The 27,500-nt window shown below is 32.4% G+C and overlaps 1 long non-coding RNA gene and 1 pseudogene across 2 annotated transcripts in view; one reads left to right on the forward strand and one right to left on the reverse strand.

Annotated features, from left to right (window-relative positions):
- Positions 1 to 27,500, forward strand: part of LOC145241551 (uncharacterized) — a 1,723,551-nt gene that overhangs the window by 211,683 nt on the left and 1,484,368 nt on the right. Inside the window, exon 1 of one of the 2 annotated variants that reach the window (XR_013862574.1) lies at positions 8,845 to 9,443. The exons of the other annotated variant lie outside the window; for it this stretch is intronic. This is a non-coding gene — a long non-coding RNA (uncharacterized LOC145241551). Of the gene's footprint in view, positions 1 to 8,844; positions 9,444 to 27,500 lie in introns of those variants that run through there. 2 annotated transcript variants of the gene reach the window in all.
- LOC145241865 (U2 spliceosomal RNA) lies at positions 1,974 to 2,197 on the reverse strand (annotated as a pseudogene).

Raw genomic sequence — 27,500 nt, forward strand, 5'->3', positions numbered from 1 at the left:
TGTATGTATATTTGTATATATATATATATATATGTGTTTGTATGTATATATATATATATATATATATATATATGTACATATAAAGAATATAGTTGTACATATTTGTACATATATATATAATTATATATATATAATATATATATATATACACATAATATATAGTTGTATGTGCGTGTATACATATATAGTAGTATATGTGTGCATATATATATATATATATTTATATTTATATATATATATTAAAATAAATAAAAATCGTAAATTAACACGACTCGTTCTTCGGAATTAGAAGCTCGATTAAGGAGCTGATAATTAGATTTTTCTCTTGGACTATGTATCCTTTTTCTATTTTTTATTAATCTGTTTTAACGACTTCATGTGCATATTTAGGACGAGTATTTATATTAGCTACATTTAAATTCCGCTTTGATCGTATAAACCGATTTTTTGGGAACTTGATTTCCTTACTTGCGCGTACTTGATATTTTATCCGCACAATTAAAGTGTTATCTCTTTAGCCATGCACCTTATTGTATTTAAATGATGGCGCTTTATTGAGGCATGCAATTAATTTGCAATTAAAGCACTATAGGACATCGCCTTTCTGCAGTCGTAGTTTAGTATTAACGTCAATACAGACGGAGGATATTATAAGGCAATAAAACAATCAAAGAGATTATGCAAATCAGCAGATGAACGACAAGTATAATCTTACAGGAATAGCAAATTTAAATGTGTGCCTACACATTGTAAGAATTCAACAATCGAAAACAGTATCATTGATTATATAAACAATCATAAAAAGTTAAAATAAGAAACCTGATATTTTAAGATAAAATTGTAAATTCAATTCAGTTTATCAAGCGAGAATTTTATATGATTGTAAAAATAAATGTGTGAATAGAAATTTTCCAGGTAAATATACACATTTTTACCGACTAGCGGCGATAGGTGCAATGGATGGATGATTCATTGGGAGGGGCAATGTCAGTGGGATTAAACCCTTCTTAAAAAATATGGAGTCCACTAATTGTTTGGTGTTGCACTGCGACACATTTCCGCAAATCCTGCGACGGATGGAGCTCCGACCTTATTAATTTGCTTTTCAATCTGAGTGTCTGCAACACCGAGAGGGCGACATCGGTATTTCGGAAAACTTAGGAGATCCAACTCCCGCTGTAAAATGTAGAGTAACACTAAATGCTGCAGTGCAGTGGTTTACATGCATAATTCTACTGGCTTCTTAGACAAATGTTGCAATCAGTATGCAAATTAGCGAAAACTGACTTTAATATTCCATTAGTAATGACACTTAGATTTTTAAGCAAGTGAATTACCAAAAAAATGTCGCTGACGTGATTTCAAATTAAGATATGCCAGTCAGTCTAAAAAACCTATTTCAGATTATCAAAGCAAACAGGCAACTAGATAAAGCTTGAGTTTGCCTGACATACTAGGTGGTGCATAGATGAAAAGTAACGATGTTGGCATTTGTTCAAAATGTGACTATTAAAAATATAACGCAAAAAGTATTTATTTACATTGGCCTTGAAAACGTCATTTGTATAGTTAAGATGATAATCGCGATGGTTTTCTTTTTTCTTTTGCTTCCTTGTTTTTCAACGCGGTAAAATAAATACATACCTACCTTTTTCTTCAGACTTTTCAAAGTTATTCTGTTAGATAAGGTGGAACGATGAGGTTGTCACCCTAGGAAAAGGGGGCGTGATACCATATTCCCTTGATTAAACCGTTTTTTTTTTGCAGACCATCTACGAGTTAGCCAGTTGTGTACAAACAAGGTCGATAGTCATTCGTCGCGTGCTCTCGTGTAATGAATGCGTGAATGTCGGATTGACATGAAATACTTAAGGAAAAACTAAAATGACCAAAAATGGGCTGAAATGACTTAAATAAATTAAATGCCTTAGCATGACTTTAATAAACTTAAGGAGTAATTGAATGAACTTAAGAATGACTTGAATTATTAAAAAATAACTGGAATCCTTCAAAAACAACTTGAATGATCTGGAGAATAATTTGACTGGCTCTAAGACTGACTGGTTTTAAAGTGAGTGATCAATTTTCATTAAATTAATCCAGAAAAAGGTATCCCCCATTTTATATCATATAAGTATAGCATGCAGTGAGAACAGATACTACACTTTGATATTGGCCAAAAAGCCAAGAAAAGGATATTTTTTTGCTCCCTCACCAAGCAAATTAGGCACAAAACCTATTTTTAATGTGAGGAGTGAAGGGAAAGTAAGATAAAAACTCCCCAGGGAGTAGGGGAGCTTGATATTGGCAATTGGTATGAAGGGTTGCCCCTACATTTACCAAGGTCTTATATTTTGGGTCTGTATTTATTTGCTTTCCCACTGATCAAATTAGGCACAAGGCCGTTTTTTTAATGTGGAGAGAGGGGGAAGGGGGAGGGGGCCAGCTTCACCTGGGTGAGAAATGGGAGCTGGATAGTGACAATTCGTATGAAGGGTTGCCCCTACATTGACCAAGGTCTGATATGTGGGGTTCGTATTTATTTGTTCCCCCCCCACCGAGCAAAGTAGGCACAATGCCAATTTTAAATGTGAGGAATGAAGGGGAAATGGAGAACCAACTCCTCGGGGAGTAGGATAACTGGATAGTGACAATTAGTATGAATGGTTGCCCCTACATTGACCACGGTCCTTTATCTGGGGTTGTCCCCACATATGGCCTTTGCTTGCAATATCTACCGGAACAGATACCACATTTTTATCTGGACCAAACGTCCAAGGAAAGCTGTATTTATTTGGTCCCCCACCGAGCAAATAAGGCACAAGGCCGATTTTTAATGTGAGGAGTGAAGGGGAAATGGGGACCAACTCCCCTGGGAGTAGGGGAGCTGGATATTTACAATTGGTATGAAGGGTATCTCCTACACTGACCAAGGTCTTATATGTGGAGCTTCCCCCCCCACATATGGTCTTAGCGTTCAGTGTCTGCCGGAACAGATACTACAGTTTGATCTTTGCCAAAAGGCCAAGAAAAGCTTAAAAAGCTTAGAACAGCAATCCATTAACAAGATGGGTTTGACCTTAACCAAAAAGGCAAAGCACAAATGTGTTACGGACAGACCGACAGACCGACTGACTTAGAGTCGCATGCACGCGACCAATGCTAAAGCGATACGATCATGTAATATCTGTAAATTGACGTACGGTTTAAAGAGTATGATCGAAGTTTCCTCGCTGTACAATTCATGCTTTCTATCCATCAAGATATGACAACCGGACTCGGCGCCGGTCCAGAAAGCGTTGCTTCAGAAGTATTACCACGACTATGCTCCTTTTTGTAACTGCGGCCAATCTTCCCTATGTCGTTATCCCGCTGGACTACTTTGTTTGGTCATACGTGAGGAGCATACCCAACATGATTTCACACAAAGCCAAAGTCAGCCTTATCGCCACCATTCCGCTTGGTAAACAGGCGTTATCGAAGTCCCGAGATCGTATTGAGGTGGTAGAGCAGGCTCTACTCGATCATGAAATAACATGATTTATTTTCCTTTGAATAATTTATTTTTTTAAATAAAGCTATAGCGTTGTTTTCTTAAGGGCGACACTTTTATCGGGTCACCCTGTACAAATACCGTCCTCTCATCGGCTTTAGAATCGCTTTCTAAAACTTTCTTAATATAGCTAATATAATGCGACCCGTTTTCTCAACAGCGTTCTCTATCAATATTATAAATTTGTTCCTATATAATTACGTTATTTTATCTCGGTGATTTTCTTATTTCCATCTATATCTCAATACCCTAAAATAAAAGCATAAGTAGTCCTGCTTATTTTTTATATTGTTTGTTTAAAGTACAGATTAGTTACACAACACCTCTCTTCATGTTTTGAATGGCTTTCTTAATGATAAGCTTATTTTTTCATAGCGATATTTTTTTTATTATTGTAACAGACTTTCCGTCAGCGTTGGTTGTCTCTAATCGATTTACACTTTTAGTTTTTTCTCGGATATTTATTACAATGGAAACAACAAATCTTCGTTATATTGCTGAAAATCAAATGACAAGACAGAAAACACAACTCAGAGGTGCATGTTACAGCAATGGCAGATGCGTTGAGAAGGTCATGTATGCAGCGTGCCTGGTTCAACGTTAACAAAATTCATTTACGATGAGCTGTCTAAAAGATAGCGATAAACATTTTAAGGGAAATGTCCATGTCTCCCTAAAAGAGTGTGGTTGTTATTCTAATTCAAGGGAAATACTAAATACCCCCCCAAAAAATAAATAAAAAAATCCTGCCATGTTAAAACTCAAAAGATGGATGCGGACGCTGAATCCGCATGCATTGAAAGAACGCAAGAGAAAACACGACTTTACAAAAAACGGAGTAATCAACACCTTATACATAACTATCTCCCAGATATCCAACATGCAGGAAACGCATCAGAGGTCGAATAGGTATAGCAAGGTATTTACGAAGCCACAGAAAAATTGAATGATCACGGCCATCTTCTCAAGCGATGGACGTACATCAATGTTGTAAAAAAAATTTGGGAGAATTTTTTTTCAGTTTACTTAAATGAAATAAAATAAATTATTTTAAGTAAGATGTTTATGCATGAAAATTACCATGCAAAAAGTCTAACATATTTATTTGAATAGCCTTTCTTAACAAAGTGAAAGGAGGTTGATTTGGAACTATTCTGTACTCACACAAAATTATTAACTATAAAGAATGATATATTTTCTTTCGTTACAAAACAGGACCTATTGTTATACGCGTTATTACTGCTATTTTAAACACTTCTTTTTCGGAGTGGAATCTTCAATTCGTGACATAGCAAAGTCGTAATCAAAATAAAAACAAAATGACCCAGAAACTCTTTCAGGATTGCTTAACGTGCTCATAAACATTACTTGTTATAAGGGATGACTTATTTTCTTAACTTAGAGACAACTTTATGAACACATAACAAAAGTATATCAGTTTAGATCGGTTTCTCCGTCATGGAATTTTATTAGTAAAATATTCACTTCAACTGTTTTTTTTTTTACGTTACGTATTTCTTACTTATACTGATTACTTTGCATGTTTTCATCAAAATGTAATTTTCACATTCCATAAAATACCAGATCTTATAGTTTCAACGTCGCTTAAACTACACCTTTGTAATATATCTTAATGCATTATACTTTTCATGAGGAGTTTATGTAAATATGGGGATTTTCTTTTTTAGTATTATAACGTGATTTTTAATGATTTTGTATACTCGTTCACATTTGCTTTGAAATGTTCCCAGTAATAAAAATATATTTTTTACTGTCAATTAGAGCGGGGTTATACCCCATTCGTCGAGGTGAATTTATTCGCTTTTAAACAGGTCTTAATTGGGAATCCAATCAGTAATTTATGGACAACTTCCTGAAACAAAACAAAACAAAACGCACCGAAATTACCTTAAATCTGTTCTGTGTCACATTGTGAGCGGGAATCGTCGGTACACAGGCCGTTCTAGTTATTATTGATCATATTATTATTATCACCATTATTATTGTTGTTGTTGTTATTATTAGTAGTAGTGGTAGTAGCAGTATTTATGTGGTCACATTTTGAATGTGGCTGTTTTTGTTGATGCCTATTTTATGCTGAAAGGCGAGCCATAACAAATGATCATAGGATATCACCCTTTGTTTTTATAAATATTTCAAGATTCAGTAACTTTCAAACAAGGATAAAGTACGTCAACATTACAATGGATCTCAATTTTCTTAGTCCTTGTTTAAAAATATTTTTCACACCCCTCACGGGCTCTACAGCTAGAGGAACATCTCATAATTCAAGCTTCCAATTTTTCTTAAATCTCCCTATCCAAGTCTTGGCAATTTAAAACGTTATCTTTTTTCTTGTTGGTCCATATTCACATAAGCGGCTCTTGCAATATAAATGACACAGTTATAACAATAAAATTTTCTGCATATTCTGGCAGCATAGAAATGATAAAAATTCAGATTTTTAAAGGAATTTAAGGCGGAGTGTGTCAAAACCTGGAATCTTACAGAATATAAAATATTCCGATAATACTTTCAACGATTCCACGTAATTAATAGTTGCTATTTTTTCAATATGAGCACTTTCTAAACAGATATTATAAATAAAACTTATATTGTTTATAATTTAATTCGTATCCTTTTTTTATTTTCGGATCTGTAGATATATCTTTCCTTCTAAGGATTTTTTTTTTTAATATTTACCTTTATATAATTTAATTAATGTGTTTTCCATTTGAGAGATTTCATTTCTGTCGGTATCCTTTAACGTCCGCCAACGGAAAGTACCTTCTTCACTTTTCTTTTTCTTTTCATTCAGTTCGATTTATAAGATAATTTTTTTCATGAAAATTTAAATAGAAAATGTTTTATAAACATTTTACGAGGCCGACAGAGATGAAAGCTAAGAGAAAATCAATGTATTTTCATCTAAAACACAAACAAAAGAGAAATGCCGACAATCGAAATGTAAGGAAACGATAGAATAAACACTGTCTATTTTTGGATATTTACGTAGAATTTACATTATTTCCGAAAGTCCAACAATTTAAGCGAATGGTCTCATAATACCTTTATTCAATAAATATAAAAACTACATATATATATATATATATATATATATATATATATATATATATATATATATATATATATATATATGAATAAAATAAAGCAAGATATAAATTATGCTTTAGACATTATGTGAATAAAAAGGAAAAACCTAAAAGAGTAAACACAAAAATAAAATCAACGTTTCGTCCCCATTTCAGGGACATCAGGATTTCTAGGCGAGGGTGTACAGGAAAGACGATCATATCACATGCGAAAGAGAAGTTTAGTTCTTTCTGTTCTGGAGAGAAAAAAATTCATGATGAAAAGAGAATTTATATCAAGTGTGTGGAGGGGGGCCGGGTTATATACATATATGCATTTTTTTATCATCATCAACCAGGATCTAAATTAATGTTTTGTTCATTTATTATTATATTACCTATGATTGGGGCTACATTATAAAATCCTTTTCTTTGTTTGATGGTGTTAATATTTGAAATTAAAGCAGATTCAATAAGTCTCCATTTTGCTCTATCTGGGATGGATTTTAAGATTTTTGCACGTCCAAAGCCGAAAGCGTGGCCATGTTCGACACAGTGGGAAAAGAGTGCATTTAAGGGGTTGGCATTTCTTATGTCCCTTTTATGTTATTTTAGCGGAATGCTTGCTAGTTTTTAAAGTTCGTATTATAGTTTAGGAATTGGTTTGTACTGTTTGTATGCCTAGATTATTAAGAGTATTGCAAATTGTGTCGTTGTTAGTGTGGGTAGGTATAAAAAGATGTCTATTTAGTAGTGGTGTATCTGGTGTGTTCTGCTTTTGTTTGTCTATGTTTGAGTATATTTTGATGGCTTTTTTCTTTGTTTTAGAGATAAGGTGAGCTTTGTATTGTAAAAGTTTTAGTGGTTCGGTGATATGTGTGATTTCTTTTTCGAGATATTGAGGGCTGCATATTCTAATGGCACGTAAGAAAAAAACCGATGATCATGCCCGTTTTTATTTTATCACTGTGGTGCTGATAAATAAGCGTTCTCAACTAATCAAGAATAGCAAATGGAAAACCCTCGGACGGCCAGACCTAATTCAAAACCTCTCTCAGATATCGAAACTGAATCCCTCAGTTTTGGCTTAAAATTCGCCACCGGCACACATCCAAACACCACTAACATATATATATATGTGTGTCAATGTATATGCGTATATATATGTATGTGTATATGCCTCTGCATATGTATGTGTCTTTCGTGAGTTTGTTTTTTGCTGTACGGCATATCCACCTTTTTCAGGTTATTAAATGTCGAATCTAGTAATTTTGAATGATATTTTTTGAATAGAATATGTTTTTTCAAGTCGTTGTCTATTTAATCCATAGTTGGACCCTAACAGGTAATACAAATCCGGGTCAGAGTGGACCTGGGAGCAATGGCAATGTAAGGGTGGCTCCAAACCCGCCAAAGTCCGTAAGTTGGGGCCACATCATCTGATATAGTTTAAGGTCATATCCAGGAACGTGTGTGTGTGTATATATATATATATATATATATATATATATATATATATATATATATATATATATATCAAGCCCCCATGTTAGGGTAGAGCACTGTAGTATATAATCTCACCCGCTACTTTTTTAGCTGAAAAAGCGAAGCTCGTTTTTTTGGGTAGGAAAAGGCGATATGAGCACTATAAAAGTGGTGGCGGTGTCTATTTAAATAGATATTCCGACGTGGTATTTATGGGCGTCGATTCCATGGACGAGTGGGAGAACCGCCGACTGTCAACACGACGGTTCTATGTCTAATCCTGTGCTTGAGTGTGATGCTAGTCTAGCGGCACTGATGAGTTGTGATGCAATGAAACAGGACTGTATGTCGATGACATATATATATATATATATATATATATATATATATATATATATATATATAGTGTGTGTGTGCATATGCATGTGTGGGCCTGTATAGACAGATAACCGTGTATACACAAATGATTGTGTGCGTTGTTCTGCACCTGCATGTGTACGCCAGTGTATGATTGTGTTTTTTGTAATTGGATGGGGTCAGGCGGAGAAAGATTTACGAAAGGATGGAAGCAGCTGAAAACATCTTAAGATTGTATTGTTGCATATAAATTAATAAGGTGAACATAAAAGAATTATGAAGATGAGGAGAGAAATAACATTACGAGAAGGAAAGAGAAGAGAGAATGTATTTGCATTCAAAAACAAACACATTTAGAAAATCAGGTAGATAGATGATAATGTATTGAGGTACAGAAGAGGAAGCTAATACATTAAAGATTGTACATTTTTCGAATGGTATCAGAATCGATTTAGTTCGCACATGATTCCCAATCATAGCCTGGAAGTAATAAGATAAAGCCGCGTGTACTGAGCGATCTGTCTATCAACTATCACCATATATTAAGATTGATTCAAATAGAAAGAAAATGTGAAGTTACATCTGTCCAAAAGCAATGGACAACCAAAGGTTCCCGGGATGTCTTCTTTTGGAAACGCAAAAAAAAGCATTCGACTATTTTCAACATAGCATAAGATGCGATCGTTGAAGTCAGAAAACAGCAGAAGCTTTTTTACTCATGCAGTACCTAATTATAAAGATGCAATTGGTGTATTTCATGGATATATTCAGAAAATGACGACAAATGTTACTTAAATTAGAACAATTACTTTTCGTTGGACGGAATAATTGATGGAACATATAACGTCGTTCGACACCCGAATTTGGAAAGGTGGTACCTCAGCAGAACAGATAATGACTGTGGCAAATTCAAAGGAACAATGGATGTATTGAGGCAAGTCACCTTTTCCAGAGAGGTAATATAATTATATTATATTTTTTTGTTATTATATATGAAGCTGAGTACGTATAATAAACGTTATATGTATATGTCTTCATAATTTGTATATGGGGGTATATATGTGTGCGTGAAATATATATATATATATAGTGTATATATATAATGTATATATTATAATGTATAATGTATATATTTTAATGTATAATGTATATATTATAATGTATAATGTATATATATGTATGTATATGTATATATATATATATATATATATATATATGTACGACATTTTTAATACTATTGTGTTTGTATACACAAAATTATTTGATGTCATAGGTTAAAATTTTTAAGAAGTTTCGACACTAAGGCATTGTTAGATTATCTTTCTCTACCCAACGAAACTTTAATTAAAATACGATGTGCCCACCTGCGTATAGAAAAAAAACCTAACGATTGAGACCAAACTGTGGCATTCAAACGATTACTAATGCTCTCTCTCTCTCTCTCTCTCTCTCTCTCTCTCTATATATATATATATATATATATATATATATATATATATATATATTGACGAATCCCCACGAAAATTACACGCGGAATATTCTGTAACTTAATTGTCTGTATATTTACATAAGTTACTACATAGCTGAAGTAAATACTGAAAAAAAATACTCATAAAACTATCTTTTCGTATATTAATTCATGGGATTAAATGAAGTAATATATATATATATATATATATATATATATATATATATATATATATATAATACTTATTAGACAAACATTAGTAAGACCGGGCTGATGAGGCTAGTCTCTGAAACTTTTGATTCTACTGAAACATGTATTCCTATATGTAACCAATAATATACACATAAAAACACATATAATATACCTGCTCGGCCAACCCATTAGAGTTGGTTCTTTATAGATGTGCATCTAAAAATAAACTATACAATTATGCTATAATATATATGTGTCTATATCCTTCGCTTTCATCAATATGATGTCATCTTGTTTTGTTTCTCTAACAGTATATAATATGGAGAAAAGGACTTCTTGTTTACTTATATATCTACTTCATAGAATAACTCCAAGCATTTCCCTTATACATTATTTCATTCATCTTGAGATTTCCAGTATTTCCTGTATGCTTGTTCGAAAGCACAATACGCGCGTGGATCTTTTGTTTAAATAGTATATCATAATATGATATAAATATTACAAAAATTAATAAAATAATATAATTATTAATGGTTAAACGCTTATACGTTAACCGCTCAGTACATTTGGATTTCCTGTTCATTAATTAAAAACTTAAATGTCATATGAAAAATGCTGGTTAGGTTGCATTTATTTACTGTTTATATTTTATTGCGACAGGTTATATTGTTTTATTAAAAGCACATCCTTTGTTTCCTCTCAATAGTTCGCAAAAGAATTAGTTCTAATGTTGTGTTCTTGGAGATAAAGTAAAATACGTTTCCCTTATACATGTCCCTGTTGAGTCAGATACGCACAAATGCAGAGACACACATATCTCTTACATTCTCTCTCATTTCCTGATATATATATATATATATATATATATATATATATATTAGTTTGGATTTCAGTACTATATATTAGGTTTACTACAATATTGTACAAGAAAATTCTTACGACAGTAACAAATGCGTTACTTTCTTACGTTAACATACTATATTTACACGACTTGCGAATAAATATATGCGCGATTTTTTTTCTTGTCCATCCAGTGTCTGGTGGATCAATTGGTGAAGAAATGGATATAAATAACGACTATGGCTATAACGCAGCTCGATTAGTTTGATATTTAAATAGATAGTACCCAAATGAGATGTTTGATCAACTTAAAACTCATTACTTTGTGAGAGCAATCTGTATAGAATTTACTGCATATTAACAAATAGGGAACCTGCATGAATGCAACTATTAGGTTTATGCGTATAAAACGACCAAGTAAGTCAAGTATTTCTACTATATATATATATATATATATATATATATAAGGTATATGTGGGTGTGTGTATGCAATATATTTATATATCCCTACTTTCATAGTCTTATTTTTTCAACATTGATATCTTCTTGAGTCTAGACTTCCTATAACATTCTAATAATTACTGATGTATAATTTATGTTTCTATATGTATAAAAAAAGTAAGTCATATTTACTTCTTTTTGTCGTGCACTACAGTGTCTGGTGGTGCAACTTGCCTTGTTATCTTTATTGAACTTTAGAACTCATTAAATGGAATTGTCATTTGTCTCTAGCAGATATTTACGTTGTGAGAACATAAGTCCAACCTCCCATGTATGAGCCTGAATCCAGGCATGCGTGACTGAATCCTTCAATGAAAAAAAAATCTTTACTTGATCAACAGTAAGCGTCGCATGTAAGTGTTACGAAGATGAGTTCATGTAAGAGATATTGGTGTTCATCGACTTTTTAAATTTTTTCCTTAGTGAAGTTCTCAGAAATAAAAGCGCTGACTCTATATGAAATTCATGGATATTCGAATGTTCCATAAAACTTTACCCTTTAAACACTTAATTAGTAAAAAAAAATCGAGAAGATATTTTCCTCTCCCCAATTAAACACTTTAATGTATTGTAGTATAGTTTTTGTCTTGGTCTATTACAGAATTCCAGGACAATATTTTATCTAGTCTGGTGGCGCATCCAGCTTCTTTGGCTAGTTGGTTGGTTGTTTTTGTTTTACGTCATATCAACCTTTTCAGGTTATTTAATGCCGAATACAAAAATTTGGAAGAAAAAATTTTAATAGAATATTTGATGTTTCAAGCGGGTTGTATTAAACGCATAGTTGGGACCCAAAGGTACTTCCAGTCCGTGGATCTGGCAGCAATGCCAATTAAAGGGTGGCTCCACACTCCCCAAAGCCCGCAAGTTTGGGCCTCACCACTTGATATAGTTTAAGATCATATCCAGGACCACCAGCGTCGTGCAATTCTATAAAGTAACAGACCTTTGAGAAGGCGCCCTATACCCCGTGAAAGCTAATGTGGGGTAGTTATAGCGAGATCTTATTTGACCAGCGAATACTATGTGATTTTGAATATTTTCAGGGTTTACTGTTAGGGAAAAGTATCATCACGTCAGGTAGTTCTGTAAAACCCCTGCACCGATAGACCTTAGACACGTGAGGATAGTGTCATGTAGGCATTCAAAGAGTGGTGACACATATGTATGATAAAACACTCTGGGGACATCTATGCACATACTCTACCTCTCCGTTTGCAACTTTCTCCTTGGAAATTCTGATAGAAAATTAAATTCTCGGCCACGAAGTGTCAAACGTTTTCATTAAACATTGGCAAATTTTCATTAAATTTTCATTAAATTACATTTTTATTAAACATTGGCAAATTCTTAAATGTTTTTGAAGTTAAAAAATAGAACGCATCAGTTTAAGCCCCCGACATATACATATATATATATATATATATATATATATATATATATATATATATATATATATATTTAAAGTGATTATTGTGTAGTTCCAACGAGAACAAAAATGTATATTTCAAAGTGTAGCCATCAACAATTGTGGTTTCTTTTAAGCCTTTTATAATATTTTGTTTAAAAATATTTTTATAGCGCGTTTCCAGCTTTGGTTCGCTTTCTTCAGATATTTTCGTGAAAGGTTTTGTTTGAAATGGGAGTTTGAAATGTTATTTTTACATCTGCTGATACTAAATGTGTTTTTCCTGGTGATCTGGTCTCAGACATTCTGTCTCCAACAGTAAGTGATGGTAGCATATATATATATATATATATATATATATATATATGTATATGTATGTGTGTGTGTGTTAATAGTTACCAAAAGCTAATTGTAAATGGTAATCGAAAACAAAAATATAACTTAATTATTTCCCATCCTTTCCCTGTACACAAATGGAAAACAACAAAATGTTGAATGAAATGTTTATTTTTAACAATTTTTATGCAATTGCTTCCACGAAATTAGATGAGCTACAGCGAGCCAACAGACACATCCATAATGTATCCTTTGCTTAATTTTTTATATTATTAACATGATTGTTTGTAAAACATGAACTCATGAACGTAGTTGTTCACTCTGCAATTAGATATGCATTTTATTAAATATGACAATATCAAATGAGCCTACTTTATGTACGCCATTTTTTATAAAATTAGGAATGAGAGAGACGTATCTGAATAAATTATTCGCAAATTACATTCTCATATATATATTTACATATATACATTAGATATATACATATACATCCACACACATATACATATATATATATATATATGTGTGTGTGCGTGTGTGTCTATGTATATTAGTGATAAGATGATCTTAATTTTTTCTGATTCCTTTACAATCATCTATTTTGCACTAAATTGCCGATTCTTTAGCATTCTAAGTATATCCAACTTTGCAAATCGCGCATGCAATACCAGTTACTGCTGCACTTCGAGAACATTAGCATGCCGCCAATAAAACTGCATCGACCTCCTTTGCTTGTGACCTACTCTATGATAATTTGGACAGCAAATATGTAACACGAAATCATAGTAATTTTCGAATGGACCTCCTCCGAGAGTAAGACCATTACGCCAATTCTTCCTGCTTCTTGATAGTCTGAGATAGTTCTTTCACTTGCTTGAACATTTTACTTGATTGCATACGTAATTTAGCTTAGCCCCAACTATGAATGTAACAGGCTTGGTGTGTGTAAGTTAAGTGTCAATACTAGAGAACAAGTCTTTGAACAATGAATAATCAGTGTGGGTTTATTTCAGCATGAGAAAATCATCGTAGTCTAATTCAGTGTTTCGTTTTATTACCTAAGTAGAGAAACGTTAAGCTAGTAAAATGCAAGATAGATGACTATTTGAGTATTTTACTATAAATGCAACAACTTACATCAGATTCGCTAACTTGTATAAGCGTTTGTTGGGCACTGCTAGTAAATGAGATATTTCCTAGAAAATGCCCTCTTCAGAATAATTTTGTTTTATCCTCTTAAAATAAATGCTATTGCAACAATCACAATCTGCTTCTCATCAACCGCAGGTTTACTTCTGCATTTTGCGTGACCGATTTTCTTTCATGCCCATTTTGCGTGGCCGATTTTTTTCATGCCCAAGAAATTAAATTAAATGTATGTTTTAATGTTAAAAACAGAGTAAATTTCTTCCGAAAACGACTTTTCACACTGTGACAAAATACTTTTATTATAGAATTATTTGTTTATTTTTTATTCGGATTTCTCGGGTGTATTTTTCGCAAAAGAGAAATCAGTTTGTACAACTCGGAATTAATACACAATTTTCTACAAAACTGTATTTTTCCACGATGGTAGAATGTTATTATTCGGCTAGCATTCAGCAAGTTACAGTTTAGAGTAATCTTCAAATATGTGATGTGTATTTTGTTGGCCTATGTATTGTTTTGGAAATACCCATGGTATTACAAATAAATTAGAATGTAAAAAGTACGTTCTAAATTACACCTTTTTATTGAGGTTAAAAATGCACTCATCAGTGCAGATGATAGTAAGAATAAAAAAATGTAATTACTTTTGAGTTCTACGCAATCATAGTCGAATGATTATTCAGTGTAGATTCTCGATGTCGAAAAGATTCGTGATTGACAAGATGCAGTTAAGAGTTCGAACGTTACACCGGCAGAAAAGGTTGAAAGGATAGCACTCAAAATGAGAACTGCATGGTTTGTCATTAAATGAGCGTTAAAATAAATAAAGTGTTGAAAGTCAAATATTCCATTTGCTAATATATTTTATATATTATATATTAGCAGGCCGCCTGATGTTGCTCGGTCGACGATATTATTAAAAATATATCTTCATCAAAGCAGATTCCGCATATGTTTTTTTATAGGGCCAATGATATTATAATTAGTATATTTTACCCGATATATCGTAGTCGCCGTCTGATTGTACAATAATACACAATATATTTTTTTTATTTATGCTCATTACATACTTATTTTACAACCCTACTTGATTCTACCTTATATATATATATATATATATATATATATATATATATATATATATATATATATACTTATGAGCCTAAATAGCCGGTGTTGTTAAGGTGTTTTTATGTGTGTATTGAACAAAAAAAGTGGTAGCTAGCATAAAGGCTCGAACCCCTACCGGGAAGGAGGAAAAGAACGGGAAAAAGTGACGTCTTTGCTATTGCGCGCATAGCCAAACAGGAGGTGATGTAGGTTGGAATAAAGGCTAGTAAATCGAAAAGAGAGGATGAATTTCGAAAATATCGGTGTAAAAGCGACTTCCATTGAGAAATATTGCTTGTTAACGTTGAAGGAATTAAGATTTGGGGACCAATTCTTCGATATTTTTCTTCCGATTGGTGCGGATTCAAAACGATATAGATCTCCTGAAAATCTGTCACCTCTGTCGAAAGTTTTTATGAGGCATACAGACATACATACACACATTTGATGCTGGGTTAAACAGAGCTGAGAGGGAAAAGATGACCAAATACCAGGGTCTTATGCATGACATGAAAAGAAACTGGAACCTTAAGAAGATCTCTATCATTCCAATAATTATAGGAGCAATCGGACTTATGAAAAAGAATTTTACAAATTATCTTAAAATATACCAGGTAAACCAAGTGCAAAGGAGATTCAAACAATTGCACTTAAAGGGACCGTTAGAATCTTAAAAAGATCTCTCGGTTGGAGTGTCTAAAATAGCAGGTGTATGTTTGGCATCTGGTAGGATGCCCCATACCTGGCTTAAACAAAATGATAAGAAAAATGAAAAAAATAGAGAGACATTTAAACAGAGAGGTGAGATGCATTATAGATAATTTGGAAAGTATAACTGATTGTGTCACGTCCGATAAAATAAAAAGAAAAACATTTATTGGCCACCCAATATCTATACGCATATAAAACATTTAAAAAAAACGAGGGATTTTATCCCATAAATATATATTCGGAAATGAACACTGTAGTAATTTTGGACGACGTGCGTCTAAATTCTAATTTCATTTTCAATTTTGTCCACTCAGCAGCTATTTTACCGGTAAGTGAATGAATAAAGTCTTTCATTTGGAAAAATTCGATCTAATCTTATGTCTGTAGGCAGTTCCTAAAAATGACTAATCACTTGTATATACAGGTTGTGTCGATTTGGTTCCTAGATGTAAATCCAATGAAACTCCTTTGATTATTAAAGAGTACTCAATACAGGGCAGAGCTGGTATAGGCTGTTCATTGTACAAATAATCTGGGTAACATATATGCATACATGTTACAGTGGAGTCCCAAATTGATGTGGTGTTGTCCCTCCATTGGGACTCCACTGAAACATGTTTTCACATAGGTAACCAATAATGCTTGTCTAATAAATATACTACACACACACACACACACACACGCATTAGGGAGCAATATTATTATATACTAATTTTGTATTTCCGTAATAAATATCCTCTAAAACCCTGCACGAGCCATTTCTCTGCCTATAAATCAGAAGAAAATCGAATAACAAGTGTTTTTTATAGATCTATTATTCGGTAAAGCTATTAGAAACTTGGTTGTATACTTCAAACTATTGGCAGTTTAATACGATTGATTCACAAAAATGTCTTAGTACATGAGTAAGTAAACATATGCCTCTGACCCACAACAGAGATGAGTGTTATTGCTCTAATGTTAACGTTGGAATGAAGCCAACGAACATGTTAGAACATTTGTAACTGGTTACTGCTTCCGGCCCGGAACACCAAACATGAAATGATAGAATTTATCGTCTGAGAGTAATGGCGTCGACATATGTATATCTGAGACCATAATAAATAAAATAGCATTTAAATGTCCCTGTTAAATCATTCCCTAAGATATATAAACAGAAACTAAAATTGTGTGTGTTTTTTGTGTTTTTTTTAAATGTATATGCTAAACAGACGTTGTCCGGCAATCTAGTTTCGCGTTATATTTGCTTCGCTATTGATAAACTGTTTTCTTATGAAACAGTTTACTTTATATAGTTTACAAATGTTTTATTAAATACTTACGCAAAACCTGTTCAACAAATTTCTAATGAAACAATTATTAAATTTGTATTGTTTTAATGTACGTATTTTTTAAGGATGATTGGTTGGTTGTTTGTTTTACGGCATATCAATCCTATTCAGGTCATTTAATGCTGAATCCAGTGATTTTGAAAAAAAAAATTAGTAGGAAATATATATATATATATATATATATATATATATATATATAAGCTGATTCTATTTAACCCATAGTTGGGACCCTAACAGGTACTACCAGACCGGGTCAGAGATAACATGGGCGCAATGGCAATTAAAGGGTGGCTTCACACTCTCCAAAGCCCACGAGCTGGGGCTTCACCATCGGATATAGTTTAAGGTCAGTATTTTTAAAGTTTGCAGATGTAAATATATTCTAAAACGTTTGATCTGTTAATATACATTAGTCGTTTCAAAAGTAATGCCTTTTATTTTTTAAAATAAAATCAGTTAAAGAGTAATAAAGACAAGAGTAGTACAATTATAACCATACACTGTAATGTGCTTCATATTTTATTTTCTACATAGCCACCATAATTTCCAATAACATTTTTGCCAGGGAGAGGGTGGTGATTGTGCTTGGGAATCTACGACGCACTTTATATAAACATTGTCGGCAATGTGAAATCGAACTGAAATGTTCAACATGTGTCTGTTAATAATTAACGACTCAATTTTATTGCTCCATGGACGAATTGGATGACGCATCCCTGGTTCCGACGCACGTTTATCGAAGGAATCCTTGATTACTTTCACACAGTCAATGTCTTCAACAGAGATATGAAATATCCTGTGTTGGATGAATCAGTTCGATCCATTCAGGCTTATCCGGAAACAAAAATAGTAGTAATCATTTTTCGAAGGTCTCTCGTATGAAGAACTACAGAGATTTCAAAGCTGGAAATAACTTTCCGGCAATGTTTAATTTCAAAAGATTAAAATGTTTTTAGGTGTCATTTCGAATTAAGACTATTATTCGAATCCTTTAAAAAACAACTTATAGTAATGACACCTTTTAACAACTAAGACAATTACATTTAGGAATTGTAAGATTTCCTACAACACTTGTTTGTATTCAACGTGTTTTTTTTTGTTTTTTTTTGCATGTACAAGCTTGTGGATTAGCAGATCATTATAAGCATTTGCATTTTTTTTTCTTATATTATGTCGAAATACGAGTAATAACTACTTGCCTTATAAAAGTAATGTGATGCATTATTAAATATCAGATATTATAGGCTATTGTCTTTTTTTTTTAGCAAAACACGCGACAAATTAAATAGATTTTTGCTCAACACCCAATTAGAAAAACTCGTACAACGCCGAGCACCATTGCTAGCCTAATATATAAAAGGCAAAATGGGCACAAGCGTCGGGGTTCTCGAGTCGGTATGATTCCAGGAGACGTTTTTTTATACTTTCTAGATCATAATATCTCAGATTCGCAAAAGAAGAGTTTCTTTTTTTTCTTTTTTTTAATTCGCACCGTCCCTTCCATGTGTTGTTTGTTTGTCTTTATCATAAAATAAATTGAAACTAATCGAACGCAAACCCCAACACCCGTCCGTCCGGACGAGATCAACTTTTATCAACCCTCACCCACCATTTTTTCTTTTCTCCCTTGAATTTACTTCAACTATACAGAAGGTCCTGGATATGACCTTAACCTATATCTGATGGTGAGGGCTCCAGCTTGCAGGCCTTAGAGAGTGGGGAGCCACCCTTTAATTTCCATTGCTCCCAGGTCCACTCTGACCCGGAGTGGTTGCACCTGTTAGGGTCCCAACTATGGGTTAAATAGAATACTACTTAAAAAAAACAAATATGCTATATTAAAAAAATCGTTCTTCAAAATCACCAGATTCGGCATTAAATAACCTGAAATGGGTTGATATGCCGTAAAACAAAACAACCAAACCAAACCCTGTACAGGATCACCCTAATTTACAGGCTGCTAGAAAGACATTGGTTCCTTTATACACCAGTGAAATGGGCAGTCTATCAATATAAACTGGCAAGGAGGGTCCTACTAACTAGACTTGTTTTGTTCCCCACACCCTCGACACAAACGAAATTTTTATTATTATTGGTATCTTTTTATTTTATGTAAATAAAACATGTTTACAAAATGTTGGTTTTAGTAGGACCCTCCATATTACGAAAGGGTAAACACAGTAAATAATGCTGGCCAAGACAAATCTATTTTTTTTTTTAGTTTAAAAGAAACGAGATTAACCAACCAACATCACCCCTCCCTTTATAGTTGGCCTTCTGCCTACATTTTGTATTTATTTGTTTTTAGTATTTCATTTTTAATGTGAATAAAATATTTGATTCAGCAAAGTGTAGTATCTGTTGTGATGTTTCACTTGACAATAAATTAATCCTTTTCGGTCAATGTGAGGGAAATCTTTTATATCAGATAATTGCTATTCATGTGCGCACTGCAAGTGCCTGTTATATGGGGAAGCTGATTTCCCCACATTAAATGACAACATTCGGTCTTATTTGCTTTCGGCGAATGAAAGGAAAATGACGGTTAGTATCTGGTCTGTAAGGTGTCATTGCGTTATCTTTTTTTTTAATAGTTGAATTCCTCGCATGGGATTCTTAAATTCACTATTGAAAGTGAGAAGTACAATTCTCTTCCCTTCTTGGATGTTCCTGTTTAGCGTTCAAGAAGGGAGGGCGGCTTTCTCACTCTCATTTATAGGAAGCCCACTTTTACTGGCTTATATGTGAACTGGTCGTCCTTTGTACACAAATCACGCAAGGTCAGTTTAATTAACACGCTAATACATAGAACTCCCATGATATGTTCACCTAATCGATTAGACACCGAACTTGATAAGATCAGAGAAATATTTATCAATAATGGTTATCCCTTAGAAGACTGCATCGACAAGAAGGTTGATGATTTACAACCCCCTAAATAGTTTTGAATGCGAAGTGCATTTATTTAAAATTATCGTGGATTGTGGCTAGTGTATAAATTTGCATAACCAATGTCAGAAGTGTTCATAAGTGATTCTACACTTTCCTTGCCTTTGGTATACACTACGAGACCTGCTTTTGCTCCTTTTTGCAAAGATAGCTTGCCTTACACCCAAATTAGTAATATTATTTATCAATTTAAATGCCAGTGCGATGCTGGTTATATTGGGTGAACATATTTGCATTTGCTAACTCGTATAAACCAAAAAGTTCAATCTAAAATCAGACATGGGGGTTTGCTCTGGTAGACTTCCTTCTTCTGTAGTTTTGGAGTCTGCCATTGGCCAGCATTTGGTTGGCAATCCATGCTGTGCTGAAAAATATAAGCTGGAGTGGTTCGAGTTGTTATACGTCGCTGGCTCTTAAATCCGTTTACATATTTTTGAATCTGTCTATTGCGGTTCGATAACCTTCATGTCGGCAAAATGAGACAACGAAAATATTATTTCTCTTTGGGGAACTTTGAACCGTTTTCCCCCCATTTCCCCCTCGCTGTGCCAAGGTCTAGTTTTAATCGTTTTTAAACGCAGTTTCAGATTAAATATTTCTTTTAATCATTTTTTTTCCTTATTTTCGGCAGTTAGATTCCCCTGGTGTGCTCTTTAATGTCGCCAGTAATATTGTTTTGTATGCTATCGATTTCTCCTGACGAGATAATAGCCGAAATAGCTCTCGGGCAATTCCCGTATATGGTATTCAAATCCTTATGAAAAATTTTGTACGTCCAAACATTAATACACACACACACACACACACACACACACATATATATATATATATATATATATATATATATATGGTTTAATGCAATACACCCGTAAGCATCTATATATTTCAGTCTTCAATTATCTTCTTGTAAGTGGTAGAACAGTGCGCCCTCTATGTCGTTCTCAAGTGAGCAGCATATTATACGGGGTTTCCTTGTGGGTTTTGGGCGATTTGAAGTTTAATTTCTTTATCAGTTCAAAGTATGTTGTCCGCTCATTTTTTTTTAATCGCCACTTCATGGACGATGAAGGCATATGGCTCAATGCTAGATGTTAACACATCTCAACCATGAGGTGCGGATCACGCAGCCATAATTTCGCATCTCGTCTTATACTTTCGATAAATCAAAACTTAAAAAAAAAATCCGCTTATATATACATATATTTTTTAAGGTTAGCCAATGAACACTCTTATGTCGGCAGCTACTATTTCCTTTTATGTGTCGAGATTAACATATGGTGAAAGGGGATGTTTTAAAGAGAGAAAAGCATCGAAGGAACGATTGGGTCTCGCTGATTGCCATGTTCTGTCCGGTTTAACGTATTATGTGTATCGAGGAGGGGTCAACTCTCCCGTTACGTTTTATATAGGGGAGGGAAGCTTCACTATACGCGTTTCTATCATTTATTTCGTTTTTTTTTCTAAGTATATTTCCTTTCTACATGAACACTTTCTTTTTTCTCTGTTTTATAATATATATATATATATGTATGTATGTATGTATGTATGTATGTATATGTGTGTGCTTTTGAAAGAAACATTCTTTTTTTTTCAAAAGAGCGCATTCCTAAACGTAAACAAATAGGAAATAAATACAGAAACGATATAACCATTTATATTTATTCCTATTTAATTTTTATTATATATATATATATATATATATAATTCTAGCAAAAGTACCCGTCGTTGACTGGGTTCAAAACAGCCTACCGAAAATGGACTCTGATTTATGAAAGTATGATAGGTTATAGGAAGGGGAGTGTTGTAATTTTGGATTGAATTTTGTGGGTGTCAAAACAAATGCAAAACATGATGAAAGTGATAAAAAACTAGATACCCCCCATAATTTATTATACCATACCCGTTCACACTGAAACACTTATCACAATATTCTGTGGATCTTTATTAAAAAAACCTTGTTAAACTTTATGACATCTTTCCATTCTACGGAGATGAGACATGAACGAAAACCCCATAATTTTATTATACCACATTTCTTCAAAATGAGACATAATTATCAAAATATACTGACGCAAATAGATATGAAAAGTTTTTTTTTATAAAAGTGTGTGCCTATTTCCATTCTATGGAGTCCAGGCGCGAATGCAGAGCCCACACTTTTTTTTTATACGATCCCTGTTTAAGGTAAAACATACTTATCAAAGTATTCTAATGTACATCTATATCAACAACACTTGTAAAGTTTTTTTATTTTTTTTTATTTCCATACTTTGTAGACTAGATGCGAACGCAGACCCCACAATTTTAATGAGCCACTGTTCTGACAGATCAAACATACCCATTCCTGTGCCTCAATACAGGTTCTGTCATTATATGTAATCAGTTTTTTTTTAAATAGTCAACTATATAGGAGCCTATTTGTGACCAGACAAACACACACACATATATTCAGCTTTATATATGGAGTGTACATGTAACTGTTACATATATAATAAATATATAAACCACGTATTCTTCATGACTCAATTTTTAAAGCAAATTAAATCGTACTGAAACACAATTACAGAAGCATAGTAGTCTTTATATCGCACACGATTTGCATAGTAAAATAACTAGTTCTTTTTTAAAATAATTTATCATTAAGTCGTGTTTCTTTAGAAATTGAGTGATTTATTCTGATTTTTTTCGGCTGTGAATTCCAACCCTTTATCAATAAGTAGGCCACAAACGATACGAGTTTTTCGTGAAAGTGATTTGAAATTTGTTTTGCAGTTTTATGATTAGCAATGTTCTTGCATGCCAGGGGATTAGACGTCCGAATTGATCATCTTTCTATATTACTTATAGAGAAACAGACGGCGTTCCTTCATATAATACTTAGTTGTTGCGTTTATATATACGAAACGTAATCATGTGCTGTCAGGATTGGTCAATCTCTATTGAATTGTAAGACATGCAGGCAAATCCACTTAGGACCACTTGTCAGTATAGATTGCTACATTTCAGCACAATACACTGGACTTACAGAAATGAAAGATTCATTTCCAGTAGAAATAGATAAGTACAATGATTTTTGTTTTTGTTTCTTTTTTTTACTTAAATATTTATATCAGTTACTACTGCTTGTTATTGGTACAGTTTCTGTGTTACCGTGGATACAAATACATAGGTACTATAATGCGTGTTTTAATTTTATATTTCAACTAGATGTCTACAGTGGATGGTAAGAGTTTACATGCAAATATATGCTCTTGAAAATTGATTTATTTTTCAAGAAATGTATTCGTGTTGGAACGGATTTTTAGCCTAATTACCATTTTGCACAGTTTAAAGGAATAGAAATGATTAAAGAATTAACATAGAGAACCGACTCTCTGCGATGTTTTAGGAAGTGTTTTCTTTTAGTCAGACATTATTCCGGAGAACAGACAACGTATACAGTGTGTTTGTAAATTACTGTATACGGAAACCATAACACACACCCCTTTTTTTTTTTTTTTTTTTTTTTTTTTAGATAATACATATGTTTGCTCCCTTGTTCTGACACACATAATCAACAGTAATTTCTGAATGGATAAAAAGAAAAAAAAACTTTGGTTTTCTCTGAAATCTCTGTAACCTCATTATCATCAGAATCACAGTGCACTTCTGATTTTTCAATAACTTTTTAAAATGCATTTGCATTATAGCAACACTCTCTTACAATTGATTTCTCGCTGATACTGATTATTGGGTAATGGCAAGTGTTTCCACTGATCCAGATAAGAAATTTTTATTCGTACACTTTTCCATAAGACTTGGCATAACATATTTTGGTTTAGTGCCAATCAGTGCCGACTAATATTTATAGATGATAGTATATTTTGGCTTCTAATCATATATCTGCATGTGTGTGTGTATGTGTGTGTGCATTTTGGTAAATTATTAATTAGAATTGATTATTAGATTTATACACTGAGTAATTTTTAATTGATGCAATTACCTTGTCTAATTTTAATGAATTGGTGTATATGTTGTGTAACATTAAACACACATATATATATATATATATATATATATATATATATATATATATATATATATAATGCAAAAGAGAGGGAAAGCTAATTATCCTCAGGGAGACTACTTCGTTACACATGTGAAACTAAGCGTACACGGTCACACACAGAGTACAGTATATAATACACATGTATGCAATAAAATAACATAATAAATAACAGCGTAAGTAGGGGCTAGAAAAACATTGTATTCCTAACTATAAAAACGTATCCTAGAGCCACCGCATTCAGAAATTCTAATGTATGCATGTATTTATGTATGTATGTGGAATTTTACACCTTCCTTATTTGAAAGCGCCGTGGAGTCGTAAAAAAGGTGGTCATCTTGGTAGGATCTTATCAGATGATAGCAATCTTGATGCGGTAATAAGACAGAGAATCAACAAGGCATCAAACGCGTTTTGTAGGTTACAAGATAGTCTCGTCTGATGGTGATCTAAATGATCAAATGTCAGTATATCAAACATGTGTCAAACCATCCCTAATCTATGCTTCTGAAGTATAGACCTTGTACCCGTCACAGGTAGAGCAGCTCGAGGTTTCATGAGCACTACGTTACTCATTCTTGACTTAAAGTGGGATAGTTTTTTCCCTGATACATGTCTTAAATAAGTCCAAAACATTATTATTATTATCATTCTTATAAAAACCAGATGCGTTCGGCATGCCATCTTGACCGGCTTTATCGCTATCGTCTCCTAAAACGGTTGTTTTATTGTGAGCTTCTCTTTAGCAAAAGAGGTTTTCGTGATAACATCAAATAGTCGGGTGAGTTTACATATTCCTCTTGACAGTTGGAAGTGGCTAGCCTATAATAGAAAGCAATGGCTGGCACTGATAAACGGAGGCTCAACTTACATTTAAGAAGCCAAGATAGGCCGAGCAAGGCTCAAGAGTGCATGTTGGAGGCGCGAAACTTTGTCGCCAAATCATGGAAATCTTTGTATCTCTAAAATGTGTGAACGAGTTGTGTTGTTCAGTGCAGGTCTTGTTAATCACATAAAAGCGCACGATTATGAGTTCCGTTGCTGTTAGTTTCTTTCAAACCAATGAACGTCTACAGTGTCATGTCTGCTTGAATGTGTGCAAGTCGCTAGTAGGCCTGAAAACTAATGTTCAGATACATGGATTTTCAGTAACTAAATGCACTCGGCTGACATCACGTGTATGCACGTCTATGTATGTGTCTGTGCGTATATTAATATGTGGGTATATTTGTATATATAAATACATATATATATATATATGTGTGTGTGTATTTTTGTGTATTTGTTTGTATTTGTATATATTTATGTGTGTGTATACATGTATATGCGTGTGTATATTTTTGTATGTGTGTGTATTCGTATATATGTATATGTGTGTGTACATTTGTATATATGTGTGTATTTGTATATATGTATATGTGTGTGCATATATGTATGTTTCTATATATGTATATGTGTACATTTGTATATATATATATGTGTGTGTATATTTGTATATATAGATGTGTATGTATATTTGTATATATGTGTGTGTACGTATATGTGTATATATATATATATCTGTGTGTATATTTGTATATATGTACATATGTATGTATGCATATTTGTATATATATATATATATCATGTGTTTATATTTATATATATGTATATATGTGTTTATATATATATGTGTATATGTGTTTATATTTATATATATATGGATATATATATATATATGTGTTTATATTTATATATATGTATATATATATGTGTTTATATTTATATATATATATATATATATATATACATGTGTATATATATGTGTGTTTATATTTATATATATGTATATGTGTGTTTATATTTATATATATGTATATATGTGTTTATATTTATATATGTATATATATGATTATATTTATATATATGTATATATATGTGTTTATATTTATATATATGTATATATATGTGTTTATATTTATATATATGTATATATATGTGTTTATATTTATATATATGTATATATATATGTGTTTATATTTATATATATGTATATATATATATGTGTTTATATTTATATATATGTATATATATATATATGTGTTTATATTTATATATGTATATATATGTGTTTATATTTATATATATGTATATATATATGTGTTTATATTTATTTATATATGTATATATATGTGTTTATATTTATATATATATGTATATATATGTGTTTATATTTATATATATGTATATATGTGTTTATATTTATATATATGTATATATGTGTTTATATTTATATATGCGTATATGTGTTTATATTTATGTATATATGTATATATATGTGTATATTTGTATATATGTATATATTTGTATATAAACCTGTATCTGTATGTATATTTGTATATATATAATATATATCAATGTGTGTACATTTATATATACATATATATTTGTGTGTATATTTATATGTATGTATATCTGTGTATATATTAGTGCATATATTTATATATATATGTGTATATATATATATATATATATAATGTAGTCATTTATAAAATATATATGGCGATTAAGCTACACTGAATATTATGCGTTTCATCCAACTATAGGATTCGTCAGGCTTATGCGCGGATTCTGTGGTTGCTTCTTGCTTTTATATATGTTGAGGATTTCTTGTTAGCCAATCGGCGTTCTAGTATCCACCGCGCCCCTTCCTATCAGCCAATGGGCATGCATTTTATCAAACAAAGGATCTATTTTAGAACTAGGTTAGTGGTTTTAGGTAGACGTTCTCCTTTTTTATATATAAATATACCTATGTGTACACACATACATGCACATATATATATATACATATATATATACATATGTGTGTGATCATTTATGTATATTCATGTTTATTTAATTTATTTATTTGTTTGTTTTCTATTGTTATTGTTAGTTTTAAAGCTATTTTGTATCGCTATCCTAGAATAAGTTTTATTTTGTGACCACAGT

Source organism: Euprymna scolopes, chromosome 20 (assembly GCF_053919585.1).
Source record: "Euprymna scolopes isolate OS-2025 chromosome 20, ASM5391958v1, whole genome shotgun sequence".
Lineage (NCBI taxonomy): Eukaryota > Metazoa > Mollusca > Cephalopoda > Sepiida > Sepiolidae > Euprymna > Euprymna scolopes.